The sequence below is a fragment of the Choloepus didactylus genome, chromosome 11 (assembly GCF_015220235.1).
Source record: "Choloepus didactylus isolate mChoDid1 chromosome 11, mChoDid1.pri, whole genome shotgun sequence".
Taxonomy (NCBI): domain Eukaryota; kingdom Metazoa; phylum Chordata; class Mammalia; order Pilosa; family Megalonychidae; genus Choloepus; species Choloepus didactylus.
The window spans coordinates 17,399,997-17,419,848 of NC_051317.1; the positions used below are offsets into that span (position 1 = coordinate 17,399,997).

At 36.5% G+C, this 19,852-nt stretch overlaps 1 protein-coding gene and 1 pseudogene across 2 annotated transcripts in view; one reads left to right on the forward strand and one right to left on the reverse strand.

Moving 5' to 3' along the window:
- Window positions 1–19,852, reverse strand: part of SGCD (sarcoglycan delta) — a 1,065,755-nt gene that overhangs the window by 680,548 nt on the left and 365,355 nt on the right. The window lies entirely within an intron of this gene.
- On the forward strand, window positions 16,107–16,453 carry LOC119506552 (annotated as a pseudogene).

Below are 19,852 nucleotides of genomic sequence, written 5' to 3' on the forward strand. Positions count from 1 at the left end.
ATTCTAGGCATTATGACTCAGCAAATATCCCCTAAGGGCCTCCTGTGTGCAGAAGGAGAGCACAGTGGTTAGGAGTCAGGGCTTTGCTACCAAGTAAACTGGAGTCAAATGCTGCCCCCTTCACTTGCACGTTATTTAACTTTTTAACCTTTGACACATCTGTGATAGGAGAATAACAATACACAGCTCCAGGACATTGTTCAGAGAATGATACCACCTGTAAAGCAGTCAGCATGGGTCCTGATCAATGCATGTTAGTGATCTGATGATAACTTACTCTATGTTCAAGAAGAGAAGAGGAGGATTTATCTACCTTGCAGTGCATTGGTAGGGAGGGTGGTAAGAAGACACCATGATGCCTAACTATAATTCATGATAGAAAACCATCTCATTGCTGAGAAATAATCCTACTGAAAGTCCTTGAAAAAGTCCTTCCATATAAACATTTGAGTGTTTTCTATTAAAAAAAAAGAATGCTTTATAACAAATTTTTAAAAATAAACAACTAGGGACCCTAAAATATCTAAGACAGAAGGGGTTAATTAAATTATGGTGTGCCCTTATGATGTAATAGAATTTGGCTGTTACAAGTATGACATGAACTGTTTAAAATCTGTGCAGTGAAGCCCTCCCTATTCTCAACTCCCTCAGTGAAACCAGGCTTCTGGTTTTATCTTTAATTAAAGAGAAAGAAACAATGACTTGTTTTTTATCTTTAAGATAGTCAATGAAGACATTTATGTAAAAAGTGAAGAGGAGATTTATGTACCCAGTTGCTATATAAAGATCTTTTAGCTCTATAATTAAATGGATAAAGAAAAGAATGTGTTGCATTAACCCTGCATGTATATGAAAATACATAAAAATAAGTATACATAATAGGTTATACCTGGTTGTAAAGATCAGGGGATGTTTCACAGTGGATTTGTGAAATTGGAGATGGAAAATTGGGGGAAGGGAATTTCAGGCACAGCAAACAGTGTGCACAGGGGCTTGGAAGCAGAATAAGTTGTGGACATGCACAGCGAGAAGGAAGGGGTAGAGGGTGTGAGAAGGAACATGGGTGACAGGACTTGAGATTGAAGACAGGAGTTGGGGTGGTTGTCTAGGACTTTGAATGTCTGGGACTTTGAAGGTATCTGGACTCTATTTAGTAGGCCTTGGGAATTATGGAAGATTTGGGAAGAAAGGAATAATATAATTATAGTTGCATGTTTAGGGATGACACTGTGGAGGTACAAGTAGTGGGGAAAGAAGGGGACAAAAATGAAGCAATCACAAATTACCTTGTCCTTTCCTCTGAATTTTCAGATTTCATGGATTTCATTGGAGTTGTGATTCCCTTCCAAAATTCCTGACAGATGTTCCACACATTTAAAACTTACTGATCTCCATTCAATAATCAAATTCTTGGCAGATACTATTTTTCAAAGAAAAGTTACTTTGCCTCTTAAATGAAAAGAAGTTAAATCATTAAATCAGTTCTCTAAGTAATGCATTTTAACTGAAAGGCTTTTTTAAGCTTTTGGAAAAAATATCAGAAGTTTAACTACTGGAACATCCAGGGTAGGCTGGCATTAATATGTTAATTCTATCAATATTAAGGTTCTGAGTCCAAGTGTAGATATACGATAGCATACAGTGATTTACTGCTTCCTAGCTATAATTTTAACTACATTTTAAAAAATAACAAAATAAAAGTCTCAAGTGACATTTTCATCACTCTTTCAATATGAAATATGCAAGTATTATAACTTCTCTGTTGTGTTTTAAAGATTAGTGATTTTCATTAAATGTGTCAAGTGAGAAGGAGATAGGGAAACAGCTGATTGATTAATATGCAGTAACTCTGTCTTTCCAGTGACAAATTTAATGGCTCTCTGTGGACCGCATGTATCTTCCTATCTGTCAGATATTTTCCATAAAAAAGACAATGAACTTTTTGAATAATAAGTAAGTGAAGTTACATGTTTGAAACTCTTGGAGAAAATCTGCATCATCACCTGCTAAGAGTTAAGTTTTCTATTTATCTGTTACTACTTGAGACATTGCCATCAGCGTTTTGTTGAGGATAAACAAGTCAATGCCTATGTATGAATGCTGAAGCAGGTCCATAAAAAGGGATATTTTCTGCAAGAGGCAAAATTATTCGTGTTCCAGCTCCCCAGAGGTTGAACTACTTTAAAGGTCTTTGTATACAGAACTTAGCCTAGTGATCAACATTTATTAGTTGAACAGGAGACATTTGCTGGATGGAAGGAGAAAGGGATGATGGATAGATGGATGACAGATAAACGCATGGGTCTGGCCCACCCCATGGTCTTCATCCACATTAGACAAATTTCACCAATATTCATGAATATAAATGTATAATATAAAAATATGATATATATCTGTTTACATAAAATATATAGCTTCTATATTAAACTCACATGATATTTGTATATAACATCTATCTCTCCATCTATAAACACACTCACATTAAATCCTTACACATATAGTTATTACTATGTTTAATTTAAAAAAACTGAGTAGGAGATCATCTTTTTAATAATACATAAATGCAAAGTGTGGTACATAATTTAGGATAGTATAGGTATGAAATTTGATTTTTAATTTTAACAGAAATTAGCCAATATTAACATACTTAATGATGGAATATTATGGGCATTCTCACTAAAGTCAGGAAAAAGATGAGAATTTTCATTTTCACAACAAGGATCTTACATTACTTACACCTCAAAATGAATGTTCAGAGAGGAGATTATGTTTCACTTGTTTGGTTTTCTTTCATATGATAAATATTATATAATCATATTATTTCTAATGCAACAAGTCAAAAAAGAAATGCAAAGTATAAAATAAGAAAGAATAATGTGATTGCATTCCTAGTAAAATATTTCAGTTTGGAAGTGTTACTGAAATAACAATGTAGTAAGGTAGATGGTCACAATTACAATATAAAAGTCAACTGGACTAAGATGTCAGCATGAGACTCTCCAGGATTCTGTCCCCACAGCCAGTAAAAACTGGCAGTCATCTCCCTCAAAATTCTGGGAAAGAGTTAAAGAACTGCAATAACTAGGTGAGTGTTGGATCAAGAAAACACAATTTAAAAATTCCAAGAGTACACCATGGTGCCCTTGCTGGCCTTACCCCACCCTCTCTACAGCCCCCACCCCCTGTCCAGTGTGGTCTGGAGTCATCCTGTGCTCCCATTGGTGGTTCTCTTGCCCTGTTCTGGAGGGAGCAGAGTAACCCTTGCAAATAATGAGATACCTGTATGTTGGTGCGAATTTATGAGGTGGCAGCCTGAGACTGTACCAGGAAACTCCTGTCTGGCTCATCCCACTTAGAGCTTGCCATGCACGCAGAAGTCTAAAGTAGTGTATGAAACAATCTAATTGAAGTATTTTGGGACAAAGGGTTACTTGCCTTAAGACATACAATAGAACACCCAAGGGGGAGGAAAGTCTATTTCCTAGGGAGTAGAGGAGACACTAGGATTCTTGTAAATGGGAGAATTCCTAAGGCCATTCATGAGCTCAAACTCAGGACAAGAACAGACTCAGAAAGGACAGAGAGGACTCACTTTTGCCTTGTGCTGGTCTTCTTGATAGAAGGGCTAAGATCTGAAGGAGATCACCAGCCAAAGCAGAGCCAATTGGCAAAGACTGTAAAAGGCGTTTTTTCTGTTTGTTTTTTTGTCCATTGGTTTGCCCATTTGTGTTAGCTTCTGGCATTCAAGGAAATCTCTGCCATATCAATAGCTAGATACAAACTTAAGTAACATACAGCTCAAGGACCAAATCCCAGAAAAAAACACATTAAAATACTAAAATGTATAGGGTGAAGCAAAAGATTACACACCAAATAAAGAAAGAAGAAATGATGGTCCATTCAAATGTACATGAAAAAATCCAGAAACCATCAAAGAAGAAAGCATTGTCCAAAGACTTTGGACATACCAGACAAATAATTTTTAAAAATGATCCCCAATATGTACAAGAAGATAAAAGAAAACACAGGGAAAGTACTGAAAGATATCAGGAAAACCATAAATAAACAACATGAGAATCTCAATAAAGAGAAAGAAATTTTAAAAGGCTACCAAACAGGAAAGAACCTAAGATGGCGGCTAGGTGAGACAAGGCAAAAAAAACACCTCTATGAAAAATACTAGATAAAAGCCAGAAAGTGATGCAGAACACCACTTCCAGTGATGCACCAGCCAGCCAAAGTCTGCTAAATCCACAGGGACAGTGCATTTGGTGAAACCGGGAGTCTGCATTCTGAAATGGGTGAGTGAGCTGGCTGAAAGTCCAATGGCCATGCTGTGGTGTGGGGAAACCATGGGTTGGTGTTTGGAGACGGACTAGTTCTTTAAAAAAAAAAAAAACCCAGGAGTGGCTGCAGTTACAACGGTGAGAACCGCGCAGTGAAGCACAGCAGGGGTGGGCTGTTGCCAACGCCTCAGTGTCTGGAGTGGAGGATATCCCTTCCCACACCCTCTGCTGATTGTCTCAGGGCCAGGGGAACAGAGGGGAACCAAAAGGAGAAAGAAACTGCACCCCTTGCAGCCATCTCCCCAGCAAGCTGGAGACACTCCTGCCTGGGGACGGAGCCATAGCCCAGAGCCGCGCCAAGAGTGTTTCCCACAGCATCGTGCCCATGCCACAATATCAGCTGTGGACAGTCGCTTTTAGTGCATCCACAGCTAACTGTCCCAGAGCTGGGAAGGCAGAGCTCTGTGAAAAGGGGGAAATTAACATGCCCCGTTCAACCATCTTTAAAGCAGGCTTGGAATGCCCCTGCATGGCCCAGTGGCCCAGGGCTTCCCTGGAGGCCGGCGCGCACTTGTGACATGGTGCAGCCTTCCCTCAGCAGAGGTCCTGGAAGAGCACGGCTGAGAAGGGGGACCCGTTCGGAAATCCCAGGGACCCTATGCCAATACCAAGGACTTATGGGTCAGCAGCAGAGACAATCTGTAGCAAGACTGAATTGAAGGCTTAGACTCTTGCAACAGCCTTAAATCTCTGGGAACACCTGGGAGGTTTGATTATTAAAGCTGCCCTGCCTCCCTAACTGCTCAAACACATGCACCACATTCAGGATGGACAGCACCAACAACACACCCAAACTTAAGTGCACCAATTGAACCCCACAAGAATCAGATCCCCACACACCACAAAGACAAAGTTGGGGAAAACTGACTTGAGGGGAATAAGTGACTTGCAGACACCATCTGGCAAGTTAGAGAAAGTATACGCCACCAAGCTGTAGATCTGACAAATTAGAGATCGGTATTTTTTTATATCCAGAAAGAACTTTAACAAGTAAAGCAAATGTCAAGAGGCCAAAAACAACAGAAAATCTTAAAGCATATGATAAAACCAGACGATATGGAGAACCCAAACCCAAGCACCCAAATCAAAAGATCAGAAGAGACACAGGACTTGGTGCAATTAATCAAAGACCTAAAATCAAACAATGAGAGCATGGCACAGAACATAAAGGACATGAAGAAGAGCATGGCACAGGATATAAAGGACATAAAGAAGACCCTAGAAGAGCATAAAGAAGAAATTGCAAGAGTAAATTAAAAAAATAGAAGATCTTATGGAAATAAAAGAAACTGATGACCAAATTAAAAAGACTCTGGATACTCATAATACAAGATTATAGGAAGTTGAACAATGACCACAGAATGGAAAATGAAAGAACAAAAGAAAGAATGGAGAAAAAATCAAAAAAATCAAAATGAATCTCAGGGATATGATAGATAAAATAAAACATCCAAATTTAAGACTCATTGGTGTTCCAGAAGGGGAAGAGAAGGGTAAAAGTCTACAAAGAGTATTCAAAGAAATTGTTGGGGAAAATTTCCCAAACCTTCTACACAATATAAATACACAAAGCATAAATGCCCAGCGAACTCCAAATAGAATAAATCCAAATAAACCCACTCCAAGACATATTCTGATCAGACTCTCAAATACTGAAGAGAAGGAGCAAGTTCTGATAGCAGCAAGAGAGAAGCAATTCACCACATACAAAGGAAACAACATAAGACTAAGTAGTGACTACTCAGTGGCCACCATGGAGGCGAGAAGGCAGTGCATGACATATTTAAAATTCTGAGAGAGAAAAATTTCCAGTCAAGAGTACTTTATCCAGCAAAACTCTCCTTCAAATTTGAGGGAGAGCTTAAATTTTTCACAGACAAACAAATGCTGAGAGATTTTGCTAATAAAAGACCTGCCCTACTTCAGATACTAAAGGAAGCCCTACCGACAGAGAAACAAAGAAAGGAGAGAAAGATAAAGAAAAATTTAACAGACAGATATAGAACATTACATCCCAAATCACCAGGACACACATTCTTCTCTAGTGATCACAGATCTTTCTCCATAATAGAACATATGCTGGGACATAAAACAAGCCACAATAAATTTAAAAAAAAAACAAAAAAAAAAAACAATTGAATATATTCAAAGCACATTCTCTGACCACAATGGAATACAAATAGAAGTTAATAATTTTTGATTTGTAACTCCACTATTTACTTCCTACAGGTCTAAAATACATAAACTGTAATGACAAATCAGCGGTTTTGGACTCAATGTAAAATATGTAATTTTTGACAAGAACTACGTAAAGGTGGGGAATGGAGGAGCATAGGAACATAGTTTACGTGTCCTATTTAAATTAAGTTGGTATCAAAGAAAAACAAGACTGTTACAGATTTAAGAGGTTAAATTTAAGCCCCATGGTAAACACAGAGAAATTATCAGAGAATATGATTATAGATATGAAAAGTAGAGTAGGGGTCATGAGAAGTGGGGGAAGGGGCAATGGGGAGTTAAGAAATGAGTATAGGGTTGCTGTTTGGGGTGAAGGGAAATTTCTCATAATGGATGGTGGGAAGGTGATAGTATTACAACATTCTAAATGTGATTATAATCTCACTAATGGAATGCTAGGGAGGGATTGGAATGGGAAGATTTAGGCTGAACATATGTTTCCACAATTGAAAAAGAAAATGACAGTCTAAATAGGCAATGACAATTAAATGCCAAGGAGATCCTGGATGGGATCTGAGGATGGAGGAGAGGAGGCTCAAAGGAACACAGTTGAGACATAAGAAAAAAAAATGAAATATAGAATGTAAGCTTTTTATCAGTGTTGAATTTCTTGAACTTCTTAGCTGCGCTTAATGGGATTGCATAAAAGAATGTTCTTGTTCATGGTAATTGTATATGTGAATTATATTTGTTTGTTCAAGGATGTGTGCAGCTTGCTCTCATATGTTCAGAAGACAGAGCAATAGATGATGGATGATAGGCAGGGAGGGAGGGAAAGAAAAAAATGAATGTGTGACAGGATGTTAAAGTTGGTGGATCGGGGTATTGGGGTATACTGGAGTTCTGTGTATGGGTTTTGTACTGTTTTTGCAATTGTTCCTGTAAGTTTGAATTTATTTCAAAATAAAATTAAAGAAAAAAAAAGCTACCAAAGAGAAATATTGGAGTTAAAGTCCACGATAACTGAAATTAAAATTCCCTGCAAGTTTGAAAAGCAGGTTAGAGCTGTTAGAAAAAAGGATTGATGAACTTGCAGATAAGACAATTGAAATGATTCAGGGTAAGGGGCAGAATGAAGATAACTGAACAGAGCCCAAGAGACCTGTGGGACATCATAAAGCATATACACTTTGTGGGAGTCCCACAAGGAGAAGAAACCAAGAAAGAAGCAAAAGGAATTTTCAAAGAAACAATGATGGAAAACTTCCCAAACTTAACAAAAGAAATGAATATATACATTTAAAAAGCCCATCAAACCTTAAACAGGAAAAACTCAAAGACCGCCATGCCCAAACACACTGCATTCAAACTGCTGAATGCCACGGACAAGGAGAGAGCTCTGAAAGCTCCAAGAGAAAAGCAATGTGTTATGGACAAGTGAGTCCCAATAAGATTAAGTTCTGATTTCTCATGAGAAAAATTGGAGGCAAGAAGGCAGAGTGACAAAACATTTAAAATGCTGAAAGAAAACAATTGCCAACCAAGAATTTCCTAACTGGTGAGACAGTTTTTCAAAAATGAGGGAGAGAATAAGACATTCCCAGATAAAAGGAGTTTGTCACTACTAGACCTGCCCTAAAAACAAAGGGAGTTCTTCAGAATGACAGGAAAGGACACTAGACAGTGGATCAAAGTACCATAAAGAAGTAAAGATCCAGTAAAGACAACCATATGTATAATTGTAAATGCCAGTACTATTGTATTGTATTTTTATAAATAACAACACCTTTTACTTCTTACAGGTTATAAAATACATATGCACAAACGGTTTTGATAAAACTATGGTTTTTGACACACAATGTATAAAGATATAATTTACAGGAAGTACAACAATAGGATGGGCCAGAGGGGTATAGGAAGAGTTTGTTTATGATATTGAAGTTAAGTTGGTGAGAAATCAGATATGATTGCTACAGCAGGAGAAAAGGAAAATTCACAAATACATACAAATTAAACAACACACTCTTAAAAATAAATCACAAGCGAAATTAAGAAACATTTGATGTGGATGAAAATGAAAACACAAAATACCAAAACTTATGGGATGCAGGAAAGGCAGTATTGAGAAGGAAATTTATAGCTCTAAATATTTATATTTAAGAGAAGAAAGATCTCAAATCAGAGCTGTAAACTCACATTTAGTGGAACTAGAAATGGAAGAAAACTAAACAGAAAGCTAGGAAAAGGAAATAAAAAAATAGAGCAGAGAAAAATGATCTAAAGAATAAGAAAACCAATAAAGAGAGTCAATAAAACAAAAAGTTGGTTCTTTGAAAAGATCAGTATAATCAGCAAACCTTTAGCTAGACCGGTGAAGAAAAAAACAGAGAGGTTGCCCATAACAAAAAATCAGAAATGAAGGGGGGGAGGCAGCATTACTATTGATCCCACAGAAATAAAAAGGATGATAAGAGGATTCTTTGCACAATTGTATTCCAACAAATAAGATAGCCTAGATGACATGGGAAAATTACTAGAAACACACAAACTACCTACACTGACTCAAGAAGAAGTAGAAGATCTCAACAGACCAGGAACAAACAAGTTACAAGACATTGAATCAGGCATCAAAAAACCTCCCAACAAAGAAAAAGTTCCATTGTCAGGTGGTCTCACTGGTGGATTTTACCAAACATTCCAAGAATTAATACTAATCATGCTCAAACTCTTCAAAAAATTGAAGAGGAGGTAACACTCCCTAACTCATTCTATGAGGCCTGCATCACACTAATACCAAAGTGAGATAAAGCTACCACACACACAAAAATAAAATTACAGTCCAATATCCCTTATGAACAAAGATGCAAAAATCCTCAACAAAATACTAGCAAATCAAATCCAACAGCACATTAAAACAGTTATATACCATGATCAAGTGGGATTTATACCAGCTTTGCAAGGATGGTTCAACATAAGAAAATCAATAATGTAATGCAGTTCATTGATACAACAATGGAAAAAAGAAAACACATAATCATTGCAACTGGTGCAGAGAGGGCAATTTGACAAAATCCAGCAACATTTCTTGATAAAACACTCAGAAAACTAGGAATAGAAAGAAATTTCCTCAACATGATAAAGGGCACAGAAGATAAATCCACAGCTAACATCATATTCAAGAGTTCAAGACTGACTGTTTTCCCCTAAGTTCAGGAACAAGACAAAGATCCCCACTGTCACCACTGCTTTTTAACATTGTACTGGAAGTTACAGCCAGAGCAATTAGGCAAAATAAAGAAATAAAAGGCATCCAAACTGGAAAGGAGGAACTAAAACTTTCTCTATTTGCTGATGACATAACCCTATATATAGAAAATACTGAAAAATCTACAACAAAGATACTGGAACTAATAAATTAATTAATCAAAGTGGCAGGTAACAAAATCAACATGCAATAATCATTAGTTTTCTATACAGTAGAAATGAATAATCTGAGGAGGAAATCAAGAAAAAATGTAATTTACAATAGCAACAAAAAAGAATCAAATATCTAGGAATAAGTTTAAGGATGTAAATGATTTGTACAAAGAAAACTAAAAAACATTGCTGAAATAAATCAAAGAAGACCTAAATAAATGGAACAACGTATATCATTGTCAATTTTACCTGAAGAGATTTACAAATTCAATGCTATCCCAATCAAAATCATAACAGCCCCTTTTGCATAAATGGAAAAGTCAATAATCAAATATATTTGGAAGGATAAGTGACTCCAGTTAATCAAAATCATCTTGTGAAAGGGTAATAAGTTGGAGGACTCACACTTCCTTATTTTGAAACTTATTACAAAGTTACAGTGATCAAAATAGTATGGTACTGGCATAAGGACAGACATACATAACAATGGACTGAAACTGAGAGTTGCTGAATAAACACTCACATTTATGGCCAATTTGTTTTTTACAAGTTTACCAAGTCCACTCTAGGGGGAAAGAAATGTCTCTTCATCAAATGCTGCTGAGAAAACTGGATATATATATGCAAAAGAAGGAAGATGGAGCCCTACCTAACACCATATACAGAATGAACACAAAAAGGATCAAAGACCTAAATATAACACCCAAAATTATAACACTCCTAGAAGTCAACAAAGGGAACCACCTCCAGGACCTTGTGTTAAGCATTGGTTTCTTAGACTTTATACCAAAAGCATGACCACAAAAGAAAAAAAAATTGATAAATGGAACATCATAAAATTAAAAAAAAAAATCTTTTGTGCCTCAGTGGACTTTATCATGCATTAAAAAGACAAACTACAGAATGGGAGAAAAATTTGGAAACCACATATCTGATAAGGGTCTAATATCCAGACTATAATGAAATCCTACAAATCCACAAGAAAAAGATATACAATCCAATTTAAAAATGGGCAAAAGACTTGAATAGACATTTCTCCAAAAATATCTGAAAATGAAAAGATGATCAACACCACTAGCCACTGGGAAAATACAAATAAAAACCATAATGAGATACCATTTCATATCTACTAGATGGCTACTATTCAAAAAAGAGAAAATAAGCGTTGGAGAGGATGTGTAGAAATAGGAACACTCATTCACTGTTGGTGGGAATATAAAATGGTGTAGCCACTGTAGAAAGCAGTTTGGTGGTTCCTAGAAAGTTAAGTACAGAATTACCATTTGACCCAGCAATCCCACTTCTAGCTATCTACCTAAAAGAACTGAAAGCAGGGACCCGAACAGATATTTTCACACCAATGTTTATAGTGGCATAATCACAACTGCCAAAAGATGGAAGTAATCCAATTGTCTATCAATGGATGAGTGGATTAAAAAAAACTGTGATATATATTTTCAATGGAATATTATTCAACCATAAAAAGAAATGAATTTCTTAACATGTGACAACATGGATGAACTTTGAAGACATCAAGTTGAGTGAAATGAGCCAGACACAAAAAAGCAAATATTGCATATTCTCACTTATATGACAAAAATTAGAGTATGCCAATTCATAGACTCAGACACTAAAATACAGGTTACCAGGTACTGGGCAATGAATGCTTAACTACAGAACTTCTGTTCTAGTTAATGGAACAGTTTCAGCAGTGGATGCTGGTTACAGTAGCACAACATTCTGTACGTAATTAGCACGCTGAATTGTATATTTGAAAGCACTTAAAATGGGAAATTTTTACTCGTATACATATTACCAGAATAAAAATTTAAAAACCACAAAACTGTACAGTGAACCCTAATTTAAATTATAGAGTAAAATAATAGTATAATAATATTGCTTTATCAATTTTAGCTATATGCCACACTAATGCAAATAAGAGGGGAAACGGCATTTGAGGGGAGTATTTGGGAACTCTATGCATGTTATTTCTATAAACCTAAAGCTTCTCTGATATAAAAACAATCAATGAAACTCCTATATATCTTAAATAACGAATAAGAAAATTTAATGGGAAAAAATTCTAAGTGTAATTATAAAAAGTATGAAATATTTAACAATGTCCTTAAAAAATATGTGGGACCTTGTGGGAAAAAAATTGTGAGTCTGGAATAAATGTAAAAAATTAAACCATACAAGTTCCAGAGGAAAAATGGGTGAATTCCTCTATAACAAGTATAGGAAAAGGGTTTCTATCTATGACTCTAAACAGCTGCAATGAAAGAATATGTTGGTGCATTTGACTACATAAAATAAGGAAAACAGCGAGGCAAAAAAAATCACTGTAAGTAACATCAAACATAAGTGAGAAATTAAAAGAAGATATTTTGCAATAATTTACTATACAAAGAGTTTCTGAACATTGAGGGAGAATTCAATAATCATATAGAAAACAGGCAAGAGTATTCACAAAAAGATGTTACAATGGTTCTTAAGTGTGTGATTTCGCTCATAATAAGAGAAATACAAATTTCTACCCAACAGGATGGCAAAAATTCAAAAGCTTGACAAGATACCTCATTGGCAAAGCTATGGGAAAACAGACACTTGTATATAGCTGGTGGAAATTCAAAGGCAAAACCCCACCGAGGAGAATGTGCCCATATCTAACAAACTCCATATGCTTTTTTTCTTTGATCCAGCAATCACACATTTAACAAGATACCCAAACATTTAAAACGATACAAAAAATATATGCAGCACAAGGCCATTCACTGTAGCATTATGTTCAATTGCAAAATATTGAAAAAGATCTTAGAAGCTCAAACATGGGATAGCAGCTGAATAAACTGTGATGAATACACACAATATTGGGGAACCCTGCAACTATAAGGAAAAATGAGGCAGATCTCTTTGAACTGCAGAGGGCTTGAAGGGGATCCCATTTGCCAGATCTGGGACAAACTTAGCATCAAAATAATAAAGTCTCTAAGGGATTTTAATCTATTAAGAGTCCATGCATCCATACTGAAAATAAATGGGATAGATAAGTGATAGACAGATAGATAAACAAATAGAAAGAGGGATCTTCCTTATCTTCGAGTACCTACTGATCAATGTGGAGGGACTGGTGGAGCTAGTGAAAATCACCATTTTGCAACCAACTGAAGGTTGGTTCAGATTAGAATTATCAAGGATGCCAAATCTTGTGAGATGGGAGATTTATGAGGGGCAGGATATGTGCATGGTCCAAAGTGTCTCCTCAAAGATTGCTTGTTAACTGCAAGGGTCAAAGTAATAACTAACTAACCAGTGGAGAAATCTCATACAGCCCTGACTGGTGGCACAACCAAACGTTACCCAGGATGGGCAGATAGTCACCGTGTACCTCTGGAAGGGATACCATGGGAAGGACACAACATCACTTATGTAGTATATTCCTTGGAAATGCATAACCTGGATCTTTATTATGAAGAAACATCTTCATACCTAAGTGAGGAACATTATATAACAAAACTGGCTTATATTTGATGAAAATGTCAACATAATGAGAGCCAAAGAAAGACTGAGGAACTCTTCTAGGTTAAAGGAGACTAAAGAATCAGGAAAAACAAAATATGTGATTTTAGACTAGAACTTGTATTGCAGGGAAAAATGCCATAAAGATATTATTAGGGTAATTAAAAAAAAAACTGAAATACAGATTATAGATTAGATAAAAAATACTGTATCACTATTAAATTTCCTGAAGTTGATAAACACACTATTATTATATGAGTATATCCTTATTCCTAGAAAATAAATGTTGAAGTATTAAGGTATGCAGTGTATACAATCTATTTCAAATAAAAAATATATATACTAATAAAAGTAAATCATAACATCATTTTCTCAAACAAAAAAATACATAGTACATAATGTGTGGATGATACAGCAAATGTGGCAACTGTTTTAAAAAGTGCATCTGGGTAAAGGGTAAACAGGAATTCTTTTTATTATTCTTGTGGCTTTTCTGTAAGTTCAAAATTATTCAAAATTAAAGTTAAAAGAAGTATTCTGTAATTCATTGGACAAAATAAAAAGTCAGAGAAGCCAAGGAAACTTTGAAAGAACAGAGTAACAAGGAGAGACATGCTCTACTGGATACTGAATCTCATTATAAAGTTTTAAAAAACCATGGTCTTGTACTATTCCAAGAATTGATGAAGAACCCAAAGGAAGAGTACCGAAGGCTCTGACAGGGATGGTATAATTACACACACTAAAGCTTGGATGTTAAGGTTAAACATCTATCTGCCACAACCTAAGAATAATTTTCTCCAATTTTTAATTGTCTATAATTTTATATGTGTTTTTTTTTTTTTTTTTACTTGCAGCAACCTTTCATTTCTAAGTCAGAATAATTGATATTTTTCTTTGTTTTTGTTCTTTAGAAGACATTCCTCATTCTTAGGTTACATCTCTATTCTTCCATATTTTTCTTCCATTATGTATGTATGTATGTGTCGGTTTATTTGTATTGTTCATTTATTCGTACCTGAAATGTATTTTGGTACATTTTATGAGATAGGGGTCTAGCTTGATTTTTTTTTTTCTCAAATAGTTAAGACATTGTTTCAAAATTAATTATTGAAAATATGAATACGTTGTCCAGGTACAGACATCCCAGATTTAATGTATGTAACTATACCGTCTCTGTTGGGGCCTTCAATTCACTTTCTTTGGTTTCTACAAAACAAAAATGGGCAAAAAGTCTTAAAGAATAAGTTCTTAAAGAAGGAATACTAATAGCCAACAAATCCCTGAAAATATGCTTAAACAGTATGGTAGTTAAAGAAAAAAAATTTAAATAATGATACAAGTTTTCATTATTAATTTGGGAAAATTTTCAAGGAAAAACTGTCCATGTTTTCATAAAGCCCTATGGAAACAAGAATTCTAAAAACATTAATGGAAGGGTAAGTTGACATAAACTCTCTTGAGTAAAATTTGGCAGTATGTATCAAGAGGCTCAAAATTTTCTAATCTTACTTTGATTTGAAATTCTACTTCCATCATATCCAAAGGAAAACTGCAAAGATATTCCCAAACATTTATAAATAAAAAAACTCATCACTGGTGACATGCTATTTAAAAAACACCTAAATGTCCAGCTATAGGGGAATGGAAAAGCACTATAAGGCTCCACATATGATGGAATGCTATGCAGCCATTAAAAATCAAGCTTCAACAAATTTTGAGTGATATGAAAAATGCTCATAATATATTGTCAGCTAATATAAGTATAAAACTATACATATATAATGATCATAATTTAGTAAAGAGGTATAATTCTAGAGAATAGATAAAGATAATTACATAGATATATACGAATATATGCATACTCTGAAGAATGCATAAGGCGAATCACTGAACTGTTATTATTGACTTTCACTAAGTGGTGAGATTATGAATCATTTACATTTTCTTCTCTACACAGTTTTATATCTTTCAAATTACCCACAATAATCACATATTTGTTTCTCTAATTACCCAAGAGACAAATGCTATTAAATCAAGCAATTACTACAGTAAAAAGCAATGTTTATCACTTCTCCTTTAAGAATTGTATCTTTAATAGAATATACTGGGAAAGAAGCTAAATATTATTATGTAAAATGGAGTGGACATTAAAGTGACAGTTATCATAAAACAAAAAAATTTGATGATACATTTTCAAACATAGCCTTAAAATGGCACATATTCTACTGACTGCCACTTTTGTAATATATATAAGCATGTGGAACAGGATATGAAGGCAAATATGCCAAAGTGTAAGTAGGACTTTTGATAAGATGATGAAATATTTTTTCCTAATTGTCTATAATTATAGTACATTGCTGTCTTTTTGATTTATAAAAAAAGATGATCTGCTAAAAGAATATTTAACAGCTAGAGATCCATAGTAATAGGGGCCAGAAATTAGAGGCAAATATATAAACAGAATGCATTAAAAATATACAGATTTTACTATATGTACAGTAGACAGTGACTCATCTCCGCTCCCTCAAATTCTTAATGTGGGACAGTGACAGAAGATGACAGTCACCACGGGCTCGGGAGTAAAAGTCCCTCACAATTTCTGACTGTTGGAAGTACTCAAAGAGAGCCAGAAAGGAGTAGGAGATGGCACAGTTAGCAGTGGTTCAGAAGATGACGACATGTCACAAGATAGCAGGGATGACAATTGGGCCTCCAAGAACAATTTATGAAAACCAAATATACAGCCTTAAAATAGAATATGGACCTAAATACCCAGAAGCACCCCCTTTGTAAGATTTGTAACAAAAATAAATATGAATGGAGTTAATAGTTCTAATGGAGTGGTGGACCCAAGAGCCACATCAGTGCTAGAAAAATGGCAGAATTCATATAAAATCAAAGTTGTCCTGCAAGAAATTCAGCACCTAACAATGGCTAAAAAAAATATGAAACTCTGTCAGTCACCTGAAGGACAGTGTTACAGCAATTAAACAAAAAGAAAAATCACAGGCCCTCCCCCCACCCCCGTTCAATTTAAGCAGTCTTCATTTTCCACAGTAGTAAATTTTCTAGAGACATCTTACAGACCTCAAAGTACTGGAAAGGAAGCTCCCCTTCAAAGGCATTTTATCTTAAGATACTGTAAATGATACTAATTTTTTGTCTATTTGAAGTATGTAAGTTGTGCTATAACAAACCATACAGTCAAGTGTACCAGTGTCCACGTAGTTGAACTTCTGGGATCAAGAAAGCATATTTAAACTGGTTCCCATCATAACTGGTGGGGCACATCTAACTCAACTATGAAGAGACATATCACACAGTCACCTTGGTGCTAATTACACGGCCTGGGGTCTCTGCCTTCTCCCCATCTTCTCCCGCTGCATTCTTCCTTCTCTCCCTACAATAGCCTTCCAGATTGGGGTGGCTTATTAGAACAGATGTGAAGGTTTCAGGTCACAGCCTGTGGACTGCTGCTGGGTGTGTGTGGGTGCTTCATCTGCACACACACTGCCAGTTTCTTTTTTTTAAGTCTTAAAAACAATCCCCTTCCAAGCCATCATTCTCTTCTCACTCTCCACTACCACCTTAGCCAAAGAGTAGATTGTAACCCCCTCTGCTGCCCTCTGACATTGGCCTTTGGTGAGGAATTCTTTCAGGGCTTTCCCCATATCCCCCCCTTCCCCACCCCCTTATCGAGGGGTGCTGCTTTTTCCTTCCTCTTCCTGAAGTCCCGTCCTCTGCACCTTCACCACCCAACACTTCCCATGACACTTCCTTGCTTTGGCCAGAAGCCATCAGGTAAGGTTGAAAAGAGTCTCTGACCTCCCTCATTTAGTTTTGGAAGCACATTTCTTTTCCCTCCACCAGGCTGGGGATTGAAAACTGGGTCATCAGCCTTGCCACCTACTGCTGTCATCATCAGCTGATGCATTTTTTTTTTTAGCTCAGGTTTGATATGGTAAAAAGAACACTCACCAGGGTGACTCAGACCTGCAAGCTCTCAAAGGCCTTCGTGGTTAAACTTGGAGAAGGGCCACATGACAACACTCGTAAGCATACACAATCCTTTTGAATGAACTGTTTTCATATACTTGCTTTTGCTTTTAAAAATCAAAGAAGTTTTAAACAGGACTTTCATTGGTCATCCTTGCAATCCATTTGGGTCTAGTTTAGAATCTGACAACTGGCAAAAAAAGAACTTGAATTCAGTGCATGCTTTGGTTTTGGTGCTACTGCCTCTCAAGAATCTCTGCAGAGATAAAGAAATCTGCACAGCGGATCCCTGAAATTGGCGGGCTTGACATCCTGACAAATTGCTGTGCTTTCTCACTTTTCTGTTCAGGACCACAAAATGCTAAAATGTGGATGCACACCAAAATAAAAACAATTCATTGTGTCCTAAAGTTTGTTTTGCTTTTTTTTTAATTTCATATTTATGTAAAACCAGCTTTCAAAGCAGCAGATATCAAGTCCAAAATACAACTGATGGTTTCCATTAATCTTTTTTCTGGGGAAAACTTTAGTTCTAATGAATTAACATCCTATAAGTAAAGCTTAACAGTATTCCATAAGCAGCCTTTTTATTGTCAGACCATTGCCTGATTTTAATATAATAAAAAAGTGTGGATAGCACAGTTATCCCTTAACAGAGGACCTAGGAGTGCACGGCTTGGAAGAGGGACCCACTCACAAGTCCCAGGGACCATATGCCAATACCAAGGACTTGTGGGTCAGTGGCAGAGACAAACTGTGACAAGACTGAACTGAAGGATTAGACTACTGCAACAGCTTTAAATCTACAGGAACACCAGGGAGATTTGATTATTAAAGCCGCCTCCCCTCCCTAACCACCCAGACACATGCCCCATATACAGGGCAGGCAACACCAACTACAGACTCAAGCTTGGTGCACCAAGTGGACCCCACAAGACTCACACCCCCACTCACCACAAAGACAAAGTCGGGGAGAACTGGCTTGAGGGGAATAGGTGGCTCACGGACACCACCTGCTGGTCAGTTAGAGAAAGTGTACACCACGAAGCTGTAGATCTGACAAATTAGAGATAGGGTTGTTAATCGGTCTGCAAATCCTAAAAGAACCCAATCAAGTTAAGCAAATGCCAAGAGGCCAAAAACAACAGAAAATTTTAAGGCATATGAAAAAACCAGATGATATGGATAACCCAAGCCCAAGCACCCAAATCAAAAGATAAGAGGAGACACAGTACTTGGAGCAATTAATCAAAGAACTAAAGATGAACAATGAGACCATGGAACACGATATAAAGGACATGAAGAAGAGCATGGCACAGGATATAAAGGACATGAAGAAGACCCTAGAAGAGCATAAAAAAGAAACTGCAAGAGTAGATTTAAAAAATAGACAATCTTATGGAAATAAAAGAAATTGTTGACCAAATTAAAAAGATTCTGGATACTCATATTACAAGACTAGAGGAAGCTGAACAGCAAATCAATGACCTGGAGGACGACAGAACAGAAAATGAAAGAACAAACGAAAGAATGTGGAAAAAAATCGAAAAAATCAAAATGGACCTCAGGGACATGATATATAATATAAAACATCCAAATTTAAGACTCATTGGTGTCCCAGAAGGGGAAGAGAAGAGTAAAGGCCTAGGAAGAGTTTTCAAACAAATTGTTGGAGAAAACTTCCCAAATCTTCTAAACACCATAAATACACAAATCATAAATGCCCACCGAACTCCAAATAGAATAAATCCAAATAAACACACTCCGAGACATTCTGATCACACTGTCAAATACAGAAGAGAAGGAGCAAGTTCTGAAATCAGCAAGAGAAAAGCAATTCACCACATTCAAAGGAAACAGCATAAGGCTAAGTAGTGACTACTCAGCAGCCACTATGGTAGTGAGAAGGCAGTGGCATGACATATTTAAAATTCTGAGAGAGAAAAATTTCCAACCAAGAATACTTTATCCAGAAAAACTATCCTTCAAATTTGAGGGAGAGGAGGCGGGGCAAGATGGCAGACTGGTGAGCTGTAAGTTTTAGTTACTCCTCCAGGAAAGTAGGTAAAAAGCCAGGAACTGCGTGGACTGGACACCACAGAGCAATCTGTCTTTGGGCATACTTCATACAACACTCATGAAAACGTGGCACTGCTGAGATCAGCGAAATCTGTAAGTTTTTGCGGCCAGGGGACCCGCGCCCCTCCTTGCCAGGCTCAGTCCCGGGGGAGGAGGGGCTGTCAGCTCCGGGAAGGAGAAGGGAGAACTGCAGTGGCTGCTCTTATCGAAAACTCATTCTACTGATTCAAACTCCAACCATAGATAGACTGAGACCAGACACCAGAGACTCTGAGAGCAGCCAGCCCAGCAGAGAGGAGACAGGCATAGAAAAA